The sequence below is a fragment of the Pristiophorus japonicus genome, unplaced genomic scaffold (genome assembly GCF_044704955.1).
Source record: "Pristiophorus japonicus isolate sPriJap1 unplaced genomic scaffold, sPriJap1.hap1 HAP1_SCAFFOLD_224, whole genome shotgun sequence".
In the NCBI taxonomy this organism is placed as follows: Eukaryota; Metazoa; Chordata; class Chondrichthyes; family Pristiophoridae; genus Pristiophorus; species Pristiophorus japonicus.
In genome coordinates, this window is record NW_027251951.1 from 635,638 (window position 1) to 647,779 (window position 12,142).

The following is a 12,142-nucleotide window of genomic DNA, read 5'->3' on the forward strand; positions in this document are numbered from 1 at the left end:
GATAAATAATGAGAAGCACAATTGAAAATAAATCCAGAACTACAGGATTACATTTTCACCACTCACATGGTAAAGTAATATACAGCATATTAATGAGATTGGGATAAAATAGAGAAATTGGAATGAATCTTTAGTGTGCCAGGATTTCTGCTCTCTGCCAAGTTTCTGGACGCAGGGTCATTTCAATGGCCCAAAAATGCTATTGGAGGCGTACCTTCAGAGTGCGCTTACAACCTGCTTAAAATATACGAACTGTGGAGACTTCAGGTCCTGGGCCTGCAGACTTATGCCTGCATAAAGCCCCATGGATGCCAGGGATGCAGGCAGTTTGGAAGCATCCCTGGGATCACGTGGGCCAAGTTGTTCAATCAGAAAGGAGAATTCCATTGCTGTCATTTCCGAATGGAATCTGCTAATGACAACCAATGGAATCCCCAAATAATAAAATTATTTACATAATTCTAATAAAAATAAATGTTCTCATTTTCAAATATAATTAAAAGTCCTTTCAATACATCAAATACAATTTTTTTTTAATTTTGAAAAGTAATTTTAAAGATTTTAATCCGGGCCAAAATTTGCAAAAATAATTTTAGATGCTTGTGCATCATTTTTTAATTTTAAAATTTTTAATTTAAGATTTATATTAACTCTTACATTGGTGAAAGAAGACCCCATTCCTGCTTTTATCAGCTGTAAGACTTTCGTGGGGATTTGCAGGACAATGAAAATGATTTTACTTTTGGTTTGGTAGATCTTCATACTTTGACAGATCGCAAGTTCCGGGTTTTCGCACATCCCCTCCATCTCTTGGGAATCCCTGGCCCAAGACGACTCAAAGTGGAAGGGAAGCATCCGAGAAGGCACCGAACACTTAGAGTCACTTTACCGAGGGCACATGGAAGCCAAGTACAAACAGCGGAAGAAGCGTATGACAAGCCAAGAACTCCAACCTGTCCCACCAAGCACCATTGATCCACCTGTGACAGAGACTGTAGATCCCGCATTAGTCTCATCAGTCACCTTAGAACTCATTTTAGTGTGGAAGCAAGTCATCGTCGACTCGAGGGGACTACCTAAGAAGAAGACACCCCCATTTCTCACCTACCAACAATCTCTATCAATGAGGACTCATACCTACATTTATATGCTTCACCTCGCCCTCACACATGTAGCACTGTTGTAAGCTTCAGACCCACATCCCACAGCTTGCACACAGCCAGCTATTCAATCATGGCACCCAGACACATTGCACGACACTCACTGACACACTTCCTTCGCTTTTGCAGGAGCAGGTGATGCACAACTGGAGGCAGCAGAAACTAACCAGAGGGGTGAGGCACACCTGCATGGTCTAACCTCCATGGAGGAGACGGTGTTGGCCCTTACCACACCCTTACTCTTGTGCCCTTTTCCTTTCAGATACCCAAGAAATGCTACCTAGCTAGGCAGTGGAGAAAGAAAAAGAGAGTGATGGTGAAGACACACCATCACTTGATTTTACACTCACAGCCACCAGATCAGATACTGACAGAGCATGTATCTTAGAGGATAGCATCATCATCACCATCATAGGCGGCCCGTCGAATGAGGATGACTTGCTTCCACACCAAAAGGGTTGAATTTGTTGATGTTTCAATGAAGGACCCGATGTTCCAGTCCTGAACTCCTCCAATTGAGGGGGTGGTAGATGCCTGTGCGTGGATTTTTTTTAACATGTGGTAACCGTTGCACATCAACCACCACACGGGTTTGACAGAGCTCGGCCTTTATCCCGTGGCAAGGATAAACCAGGACGACTGGAGACCTGCTCTGCTGCACAGACTACTGCGCACACATATGGCAGTGTGAGCTAGCCTGTGCTGTCCCTGTGCCCTCGGCTCTTCTGGGCCCTGCACCCTCATTTGCTGCACTTCAGTCATCATCTCTCGCCGCTCAACTTTTGTCACACCTTAGCCACGATCTCTCACCGCTCTGCCTCAATCATTCACCGCACCTCCGCCATGGTCTCTTGCTGCTCATCCGCCCTGACGTTCCCGCTCCTCTGCCGTGCCTGGGCACCGCCAATGCTCCTGCCCATGCTCTAACCGGCAACCTGGGTCCCAGTGATGCCACCCAGTCACCCGTCCCGAAGGCGCCGCACAGGTGGGAACTGCACATGGTGGGACACCAGACACAGCAGCAATGTAGCCAGGGAAAGGAGAAATAATGACGCAGATGCTAGCTCGCTGGAGGGCAAGGTCACACATGTGTTCTGCTGCAGAGGACTCAGATGAGGACTTTGATGGGCCAGGCTACAGAAGAATACTTGGTGCATTGGGAAGCCTGCCAGAAAGTCTGCATTCAATGTCAATACAATGACTTCGGTCTTCCCAATATTTAGTTGGAGAAAATTTCTGCTCATCCAGTACTGGATGTCGGACAAGCAGTCTGACAATTTAGAGACAGTGGAGGCGTTGAGAGAAGTGGTGGTGAGGTAGAGTTGGGTGCCGTCAGTACATGTGGAAACTGACGCTGTTTTTCACATGATGTCGCCGAGGGTCAGCATGTAGATGAGAAATATGAGGGGGCTAATGATAGATCCTTGGGTGACACCAGAGTTAACGATGCGGGAGTGGGAAGAGAAGCCATTGCAGGAGATCCCAGCAGATTGCAAAACTGCAAATGTAACGCCGCTATTTAAAAAAGAAGGCAGACAAAAAGTTAGCCTAACATCTGTGGTTGGGAAAATGTTGGAGTCCATTATTAAAGAAGCAGTAGCAGGATTTTTGGAAAAGCAAAATTCGGTCAGGCAGAGTCGGCATGGATTTATGAAGGGGAAGTCATGTTTGACAAATTTGCTGGAGTTCTTTGAGAATGTAATGAATAGGGTGGATAAAGGGAAACCAAATGAATGTGGTGTATTTGGATTTCCAGAAGTCACTTGACAAGGTGCCACATAAAAGATTACTGCACAAGATAAAAGTTCACGGGGTAGGGGTAATATATTAGCATAGGTAGAGGATTGGCTAACTAACAGAGAACAGTGAGTCGGGATAAATGGTTCATTCTCTGGTTGGCAACCAGTAATTAGTGGGGTGCCACAGGGATCAGTGCTGGGACCCCAACTATTTACAATCTATATTAACGACTTGGAAGAAGGGACTGAGTGTAACGTAGCCAAGTTTGCTGATGATACAAAGATGGGAGGAAAAGCAATGTGTGAGGAGGACACAAAAAATCTGCGAAAGGACATAGACAGGCTAAGTGAGTGGGCAAAAATTTGGCAGATGGAGTATAATGTTGGAAAGTGTGAGGTCATGCACTTTGGCAGAAAAAAATTAAAGAGCAAGTTATTATTTAAATGGAGAAAGATTGCAAAGTGCTGCAGTACAGCGGGCCCTGGGGGTACTTGTGCATGAAACACAAAATGATAGTATGCAGGTACAGAAAGTGATCAGGAAGGCCAATAGTATCTTGGCCTTTATTGCAAAGGGGATGGAGTATAAAAGCAGGGAAGTCTTGCTACACCTATACAAGGTATTGGTGAGGCCACACCTGGAATACTGCGTGCTGTTTTGGTTTCCATATTTACGAAAGGATATACTTGCTTTGGAGGCACTTCAGAGAAGGTTCACTAGGTTGATTCCGGAGATGAGGGGGTTGACTTATGTGGAACGGTTGAGTAGGTTGGGCCTCTACTCATTGGAATTCAGAAGAATGAGAGGTGATCTTATCAAAACGTATAAGATTATGATGGGACAAGCTGGATGCAAACAGGATGTTTCTACTGATGGGGGAGACGAGAACTAGAGGGCATGATCTTAGAATAAGGGGCCGCCCATTTAAAACTAAGATGAGGAGAAATTTAATCTCTCAGAGGGTTGTGAATCTGGAATTCGATGCCACAGAGAGCTGTGGAAGCTGGGACATTGAATAAATTTCAGACAGAAATAGACAGTTTCTTAAATGATAACAGGGTAAGGGGTTATGGGGAGTGGGCGGGGAAGTAGACCTGAGTCCATGATCAGATCAGCCATGATCTTTTGAATGCCGGAGCAGGCTCGAGGGGCCGTATGGCCTACTCCTGTTCCTATTTTTTATGTAAGTGATTCTCTGGCTATGAGAAATAGAGTTAACGCTTCAGGTTGATGACCTTTCATCAGGTCATCGACCTGAAATGTTAACTCTGTTTCCCACTCCACAGATAATGCCTGACCTGTTGAGCATTTACAGCATTTTCTGACTTTTATTTCAGATTTCCAGCATCCACAGCATTTTGCTTTCATAGATAAAAATGGAACCAGGTGAGTGCAGTCCCATCCAGCTGGACAACAGTGGAGATGCGTTTGAGGAGATGGAGTGGTCAACCGTGTCAAAGGCTGCAGATAGGTCGAGAAGGACAAGGGGAGATGGTTTTCCTTTGCAACACACTTAGAATGTAAATTGTTACTTTGATAAGAGCAGTTTCGGTAGAGACAGAAACCTGACTGCAGGGATTGCAGGGGTTCAAATATGGAGTTGCGGGAAAGATGGGCACAGACTTGGGAGGAGACAACATGTTCAAGGACTTTGGAGAGGAAATAGAGGTTGCAGATGGGGCGGTAGTTTACAAGGACAGTGGGCTCAAGGATTGTTTTTTTGAGGAGATAAATAATGATGGCAGATTTGAGGGAGAGGGGGTCAGTACCTGAGGAGAGAGAGTTGTTAACAATATCAGCTAACATGGGAGCCAGAAAAGGAATTTGGGCATTTTAGTTGGAATAAGGTCGAGGGAGTACGAAGTGGATCTCATGGACAAATTTGAGTTCAGGGCTAAGGCAGGGGTTACCTGAGAGGAAGTTTGGCCTGGTGGCCGAGGGGAAGGGTGGGAAGTGGCAGAGGCAAAGAGATACTGTTGAAACCCCATGGGGGCAGATCTTCAAATAGAAACATAGAAACATAGAAAATAGGTGCAGGAGTAGGCCATTCGGCCCTTTGAGCCTGCACCGCCATTCAATGAGTTCATGGCTGAACATGCAACTTTAGTACCCCATTCCTGCTTTCTCGTAGAAAAGACTAGATCTAATTCCTTTTTGAATATATTTAGTGAATTGGCCTCAACAACTTCCTGTGGTAGAGAATTCCACAGATTCACCACTCTCTGGATGAAGAGGTTTCTCCTCATCTCGGTCCTAAATGGCTTACCCCTTATTCTTAGACTGTGATCCCTGGTTCTGGACTTCCCCAACATTGGGAACATTCTTCCTGCATCTAACCTGTCTAAACCCGTCAGAATTTTAAACATTTCTATGAGATCCCCTCTCATTCTTCTGAACTCTAGTGAATACAAGCCCAGTTTATCCAGTCTTTCTTAATATGTCAGTCCCGCCATCCCGGGAATAAGTCTGGTGAACCTTCGCTGCACTCCCTCAATAGCAAGAACGTCCTTCCTCAAATTAGGAAACCAAAACTGTACACAATACTCCAGATGTGGCCTCACCAAGGCCCTGTACAACTGTAGTAACACCTCCCTGATCCTGTACTCAAATCCCCTCGCTATGAAGGCCAACATGCCATTTGCTTTTTTAACCGTCTGCTGTACCTGCATGCCAACCTTCAATGACTGATGTACCATGACACCCAGGTCTCGTTGCACCTCCCCTTTTCCTAATCTGTCACCATTCAGATAATAGTCTGTCTCTCTGTTTTTACCACCAAAGTGGATAACCTCACATTTATCCACATTATACTTCATCTGCCATGCATTTGCCCACTCACCTAACCTATCCAAGTCACTCTGCAGCCTCATAGCATCCTCCTCGCAGCTCACACTGCCACCCAACTTAGTGTCATCCACAAATTTGGAGATATTACATTTAATTCCCTCGTCTAAATCATTAATGTACAATGTAAACAGCTGGGGCCCCAGCACAGAACCTTGCAGTACCCCACTAGTCACTGCCTGCCATTCTGAAAAGTACCCATTTACTCCTACTCTTTGCTTCCTGTCTGACAACCAGTTTTCAATCCACGTCAGCACACTACCCCCAATCCCATGTGCTTTAACTTTGCACACTAATCTCTTGTGTGGGACCTTGTCGAAAGCCTTCTGAAAGTCCAAATAGACCACATCAACTGGTTCTCCCTTGTCCACTCTACTGGAAACATCCTCAAAAAATTCCAGAAGATTTATCAAGCATGATTTCCCTTTCACAAACCCATGCTGACTTGGACCTATCATGTCACCTCTTTCCAAATGCGCTGCTATGACATCCTTAATAATTGATTGCATCAATTTCCTCACTACTGATGTCAGGTTGACCGGTCTATAATTCCCTGTTATATCTCTCCCTCCTTTTTTAAAAAGTGGGGTTACATTGGTTACCGTCCACTCCATCGGAACTGATCCAGAGTCTATAGAATGTTGGAAAATGACTGTCAATGCATCCGCTATTTCCAAGGCCACCTCCTTAAGTACTCTGGGATGCAGTCCATCAGGCCCTGGGGATTTATCGGCCTTCAATCCCATCAGTTTCCCCAACACAATTTCCGGACTAATAAGGATTTCCCTCAGTTCCTCCTTCTTACTAGATCCTCTGACCCCTTTTATATCCGAAAGGTTGTTTGTGTCCTTCTGAGTGAATACCGAACCAAAGTACTTGTTCAATTTGCCATTTGTTTGTTCCCAGTTATGACTTCCCCTGATTCTGACTGCAGGGGACCTACGTTTGTCTTTACTAACCTTTTTCTCTTTACATATCTATAGAAGCTTTTGCAGTCCATTTTAATGTTCCCTGCAAGCTTCCTCTCGTACTCTATTTTCCCTGCCCTAATCAAACCCTTTGTCCTCCTTTGCTGAGTTCTAAATTTCTCCCAGTCCCCGGGGTCACTGCTATTTCTGGCCAATTTGTATGCCACTTCCTTCACTTTAATAATATCCCTGATTTCCCTTTATAGCCATGGTTGAGTAACCTTCCCTTTTTTATTTTTACGCCAGACAGGGATGTACAATTGTTGTAGTTCATCCATGCGGTTTTTAAATATCTGCCATTGCCCATCCACTGTCAACCCTTAAGTATCATTCGCCAATCTATCCTAGCCAATTCACGCCTCATACCTTCAAAGTTACCCTTCTTTAAGTTCTGGACCATGGTCTCTGAATTAATTGTTTCATTCTCCATCCTAATGTAGAATTCCACCATATTATGGTCACTCTTCCCCAAGGGGCCTCACACAATGAGATTGCTAATTAATCCTCTCTCATTACACAACACCCAGTCTAAAATGGCCTCCCCCCAAGTTGGTTCCTCGACATATTGGTCTAGAAAACCATCCCTTATGCACTCCAGGAAATTCTCCTCCACCGTATTGTTTCCAGTTTGGTTAGCCCAATCTATCTGCATATTAAAGTCACCCATGAAACTGCTGCACCTTTATTGCACGTACCCCTAATTTCCTGTTTGATGCCCTCGCCAACATCACTACTACTGTTTGGAGGTCTGTACACAACTCCCACTAACGTTTTCTGCCCCTTGGTATTACGTAGCTCCACCCATACCGATTCCACATCATCCAAGCTAATGTCTTTCCTTATAATAACATTAATTTACTCTTTAACCAGTTGCGCCACCCCGCCTCCTTTTCCTTTCTGTCTATCTTTCCTAAATGTTGAATACCCGTGGATGTTGAGTTCCCAGCCTTGGTCACCCTGGAGCCATGTCTACATGATGCCAACCACATCGTATCCGTTAACTGCTATCTGCACAGTTAATTCATCCACCTTATTCCGAATACTCCTCGCATTGAGGCACAGAGCCTTCAGGCTTGCCCTTTTAACCCACTTAGACCCTTTAGAATCTTGCTGCCAAGTGGCCCTTTTTGTTTTTTGCCTTGGGTTTCTCTGCCCTCCACTTTTACTCATCTCCTTTCTGTCTTTTGCTTCTGTCTCCATTTTGTTTCCCTTTGTCTCCCTGCATTGGTTCCCATCCCCTTGCCATATTAGTTTAACTCCTCCCCAACAGCACTAGCAAACACTCCTCCTAGGACATTGGTTCCAGTCCTGCCCAGGTGCAGACCGTCCGGTTTGTACTGGTCCCACCTCCCCCAGAACCGGTTCCAATGCCCCAGGAATTTGAAACCCTCCCTGCTGTACCACTGTTCAAGCCACGTATTCATCTGCACTATCCTGCGATTCCTACTCTGGCTAGCATGTGGCACTGGTAGCAACCCCGAGATTACTACTTTTGAGGTCCTACTTTTTAATTTCGTTCCTAGCTCCTTAAATTTGTCTCGTAGGACTTCCTCCTGTTTTTTACCTATATCGTTAGTACCAATGTGCTATTCTACCAATAGTACCAATAGTAGATATTCTTGGTCACCTGGAATTTTCACGCGGGTTCTCTCGATTATACACTGTAATTTTGGCAGAAGATCGGTGGAGACCCCGAAAAAATGTCATAAATGACCAATGTCAGAGGTTTGTGCTGATCTTTCACCAAAGGCATGGTGCTCTAGTGGGAAATTCTATCTCTGTGTCTTTAAGTATCTGTAGCAGGGTAACATAGTAACAGTTTCAGCTAGGAGAAGATGTTCAGTCAATCCAAAGCACCTATCCACAGTATTCATTTTGTGCATTTCTAAATAATATGATTGCCAGCTTTACTTCATTTTGAAAGATACATTTTTGATTTTTTTTGATCCTGGTATAAATTTCAAGAGGTGCTGTGGGTATTTCTAGGGAACGGTACTTCTGAGGCCTTCAATAGAAAGGCAGGAGATTCCACAGAAATAAAAACCAAGAATTTGCAAAACAATATTGTGAAAGAATATTATCTCAGGTCAAGTATTATTATGGATATTAATGGAAGGTCTTTTCTGTGTTTGAGGATAAATAAACAGATTCTGTAAACCACTTTATTTTGTTGTACGGTTTTTGCTCCTGCTTATCTGCTGTCTTTCTTTAGGAACTTGATCGATGCTTTATTGCCAGGGCCACATTCTGATACCGTTCTTATCCTATCATTTTCTAGGAGATCATGAGAGAGCTTGCGACATATTCAAGAAGCTAATCACAGTGATAAGGGTTTCTGTTTAAGCCCTGGGTATACTACAGTGCCACATATTTAGATATATAATAGATATATGGAGCAAGTCTTGCTGAGGACAAGGAAAACATCGAAGTAAAAACCCAAAACATTATCACAGAACCATAGAAATTTACGGCTCGGAAGGAGGCCATTTCGGCCCATTGTGTCTGCGCTGGCTGACAAAGAGCTATTCTGCCTAATCCCACTTTCCAGCTCTTGGTCAGTAGCCCTGTAGGTTATGGCACTTCAAATGCATATCTCAGTACTTTTTAAATATGGTAAGGGATTCTGCCTCTAACACCCTTTCAGGCAGGTCGTTCCAAACCCCCAACATCCTCTGGGTGAAGAAATTTCCCATCAAATCCCCTCTAAACCTCCTACCAATTACTTTAAATCTATGCCTGCTAGTTGTTGATCCCTCTGCTAAGGGAACTAGGTTCTTCTTATCCACTCTACCTAGGCCCCTCATAATTGTATACACCTCAATCAGGTCTCCCCTCAGCCTCTTCTGTTCCAAAGAAAACAAATCCAGCCTATACAATCTTTCCTCAAAGCTAAAATTTTCCGGTCCAGGCAACATTCTCAGAAATCTCCTCTGTACCCTCTCTAGTGCAATCACATCGTTCCTGTCATGTGACGACCAGAACTGCATGCAGTACTCTCGCTGTGACCGAACTAGTGTTTTATACAGTTCAAGCATAACCTCCCTGCTCTTGTATTCTATGCCTCACCTAATAAAGGCAAGTGTTCTGTATGCCTTCTTAAGCACCTTATCTACCTGGCCTGCTACAATCAGGGATCTGTAGTCCTGAACTCCAAGGTCCCTTTGTTCCTCTACACTTCTCAGTGTCCTACCATTTAATGTGTATTCCCTTGCCTTATTAGCACTCCCCAAATACATTATCCCACACTTCTCCGGATTGAATTCCATTTGCCGCTGTTCTGTCCACCTGACCGGTACATTGATATCTTCCTGCAGTCCGCAGCTTTCTTCTTCATTATTAACCACACAGCCGATTTTAGTATAATCTGCAAACTTCTTAATTATACCCCCTACATTCAAGTCTAAATCATTGATATATACCACAAAAAACAAGGGACCTAGTAGTGAGCCCTGCGGAACCCCACTGGAAAACAACCTTCCAGTCACAAAAGCATCCATCAACCATCACTCTTTGCTTCCTGTCTCTGAGCCAATTTTGGATCCAACTTGCGACTTTGCCCTGGATCCCATGGGCTTTTACTTTCGTGACCAGTCTGCCACATGGGACCTTTTCAAAAGCCTTGCTAAAATCCATATACATCACATCAAGTGCATTACCGCCATCGGCCCTCCTTGTTACCACCTCAAAAAATGCAATCAAGTTAGTCAGACACAACCTTCCATTAACAAATCCATGCTGACTGTCCTTGATAAATTCATGTCTTTCTAAATGAAGATTTATCCTGTCCCTCAGATTTTGTTCCAATAATAGCCCAGACTATTTTAGTGAACCAATGCTCATGAACAACTTGCTAACTGGGGGCATGGAGTATTTGAGAAATCTGCCGGCTTCTCCATGGAAGTTACAAGTTATAGTGAGGGGGATGCAATCATGGGAGGCGGCTCGAAGGAGTCGGCAGTAGATTGTAAGACTTTTGTGGGACCAGGAGGAGAATTCATGCTCCTTCTAACCCCATAAAGAAAATTTTAAAATTACCCTGGCCATTTTTCTGAGCGGTCTGCAGTGATCCCTTTAAGGACTGCTGGTTAGGCTGATCTGTCACTGGTAGCAATGGACGGAGCATGCATGGAGCATACCCTGTCCATTGGTACCTTAAAATGGTGTTGGAATTCTATGTACGGCATAACACCCCAATTTGAATACTGAAATGAGGCTCCAGTAACGCTCTGTGTAAAGAAATTGCTCTTAATGATAACAGTTTAACACCTTCAATCTTAACTTTAATGATGGCATTCCACCTTCCATCTTACCTTTAACGATGACAATTTAACACCTTCCATCTTACCTTTAATGATGACATTAACGTAAGAACTGCGTTGTAGATTAGTCCCTGGAACATTAGCATCACAGATGTACTTTCCGGCAGTCTCTTCAGTTGCATTTTTCAAGGTCAACAGATTGGAATTTGATACTGTCCCATTAACCTTCAAAAAAAGCAAGCATTTATATATAAATGCTAAAAAAAGGATTCAAAATGGAGTCTGATATTGGCATACTTTCCACAACAGTTGAATCACTCAGTTGTACAACAGGACACGGTGAAGCAGGCGTGAAGTGTCAATTTGTAGCAGCCTGCCACTACCATCGGTATCCAGCAGGGTGCGCACAGTATTGAGCCAAAACACTTATTTTTTCCAACCTGGGTTGCCTCAGCTCATTTTGCAAATCATCCCAACCAGCAGAACTTGCTATGTCATAAGGAACGCAGATCAATTCAGAACTACTGCAAAGGCTTTGACTACAAATTTAGCTCTTCACATATGTATTGAAGCTCAGTTAAGCCAAATGGGGGTCAAGCAAACCAGAAAATCCATCCCATCTCTAATTGTTTCTGCCCCAGCACTCACACCTACATGTCACTTTCTGTCATGTACTTCACTTGAATGTGACTCATTCTTTTTAACCACTAATTCTATCCAGGCACAATGTTAAGGAGTTAACTGTAATGTTGTCTTTTCAGACATAGTGATAACCTTGTGTGATTTTCTCCCTACCTCCATTGAAATGAATAAGTGGAAAATCAAGGGCTGCACTCTGGTAATTTCCCAGTGTGTGCTCCCAGTGGGCGAGACTCCATGCCTGGAGAGCACAAAGATAACATTTACCCTGTAATTTGTTTTAAAAGGTACAATTTTATGATACTGGCATACCCTGCAGAGTAATGGGCACCTTGGGAGTCATGGCCAATGTATTACCTAAACTTCATCGACATGTTGGCGGCAGCTCAATCGTCAGTTTACCATTTAAGCACTCATAGACAGAGCTTTGCACAACATGAGTGAATATTGGGAATTCAAGCTGACCTCCATGTTCAAATTCCTGATATGACTTAGCCCATGTTGCTATTGCCTAACTTCTGCCCTCCCTCTC

The 12,142-nt window shown here is 43.9% G+C and overlaps 1 pseudogene; it reads right to left on the reverse strand.

Moving 5' to 3' along the window:
• Positions 1 to 12,142, reverse strand: part of LOC139245602 (T-cell surface protein tactile-like) — a 182,984-nt pseudogene that overhangs the window by 17,454 nt on the left and 153,388 nt on the right.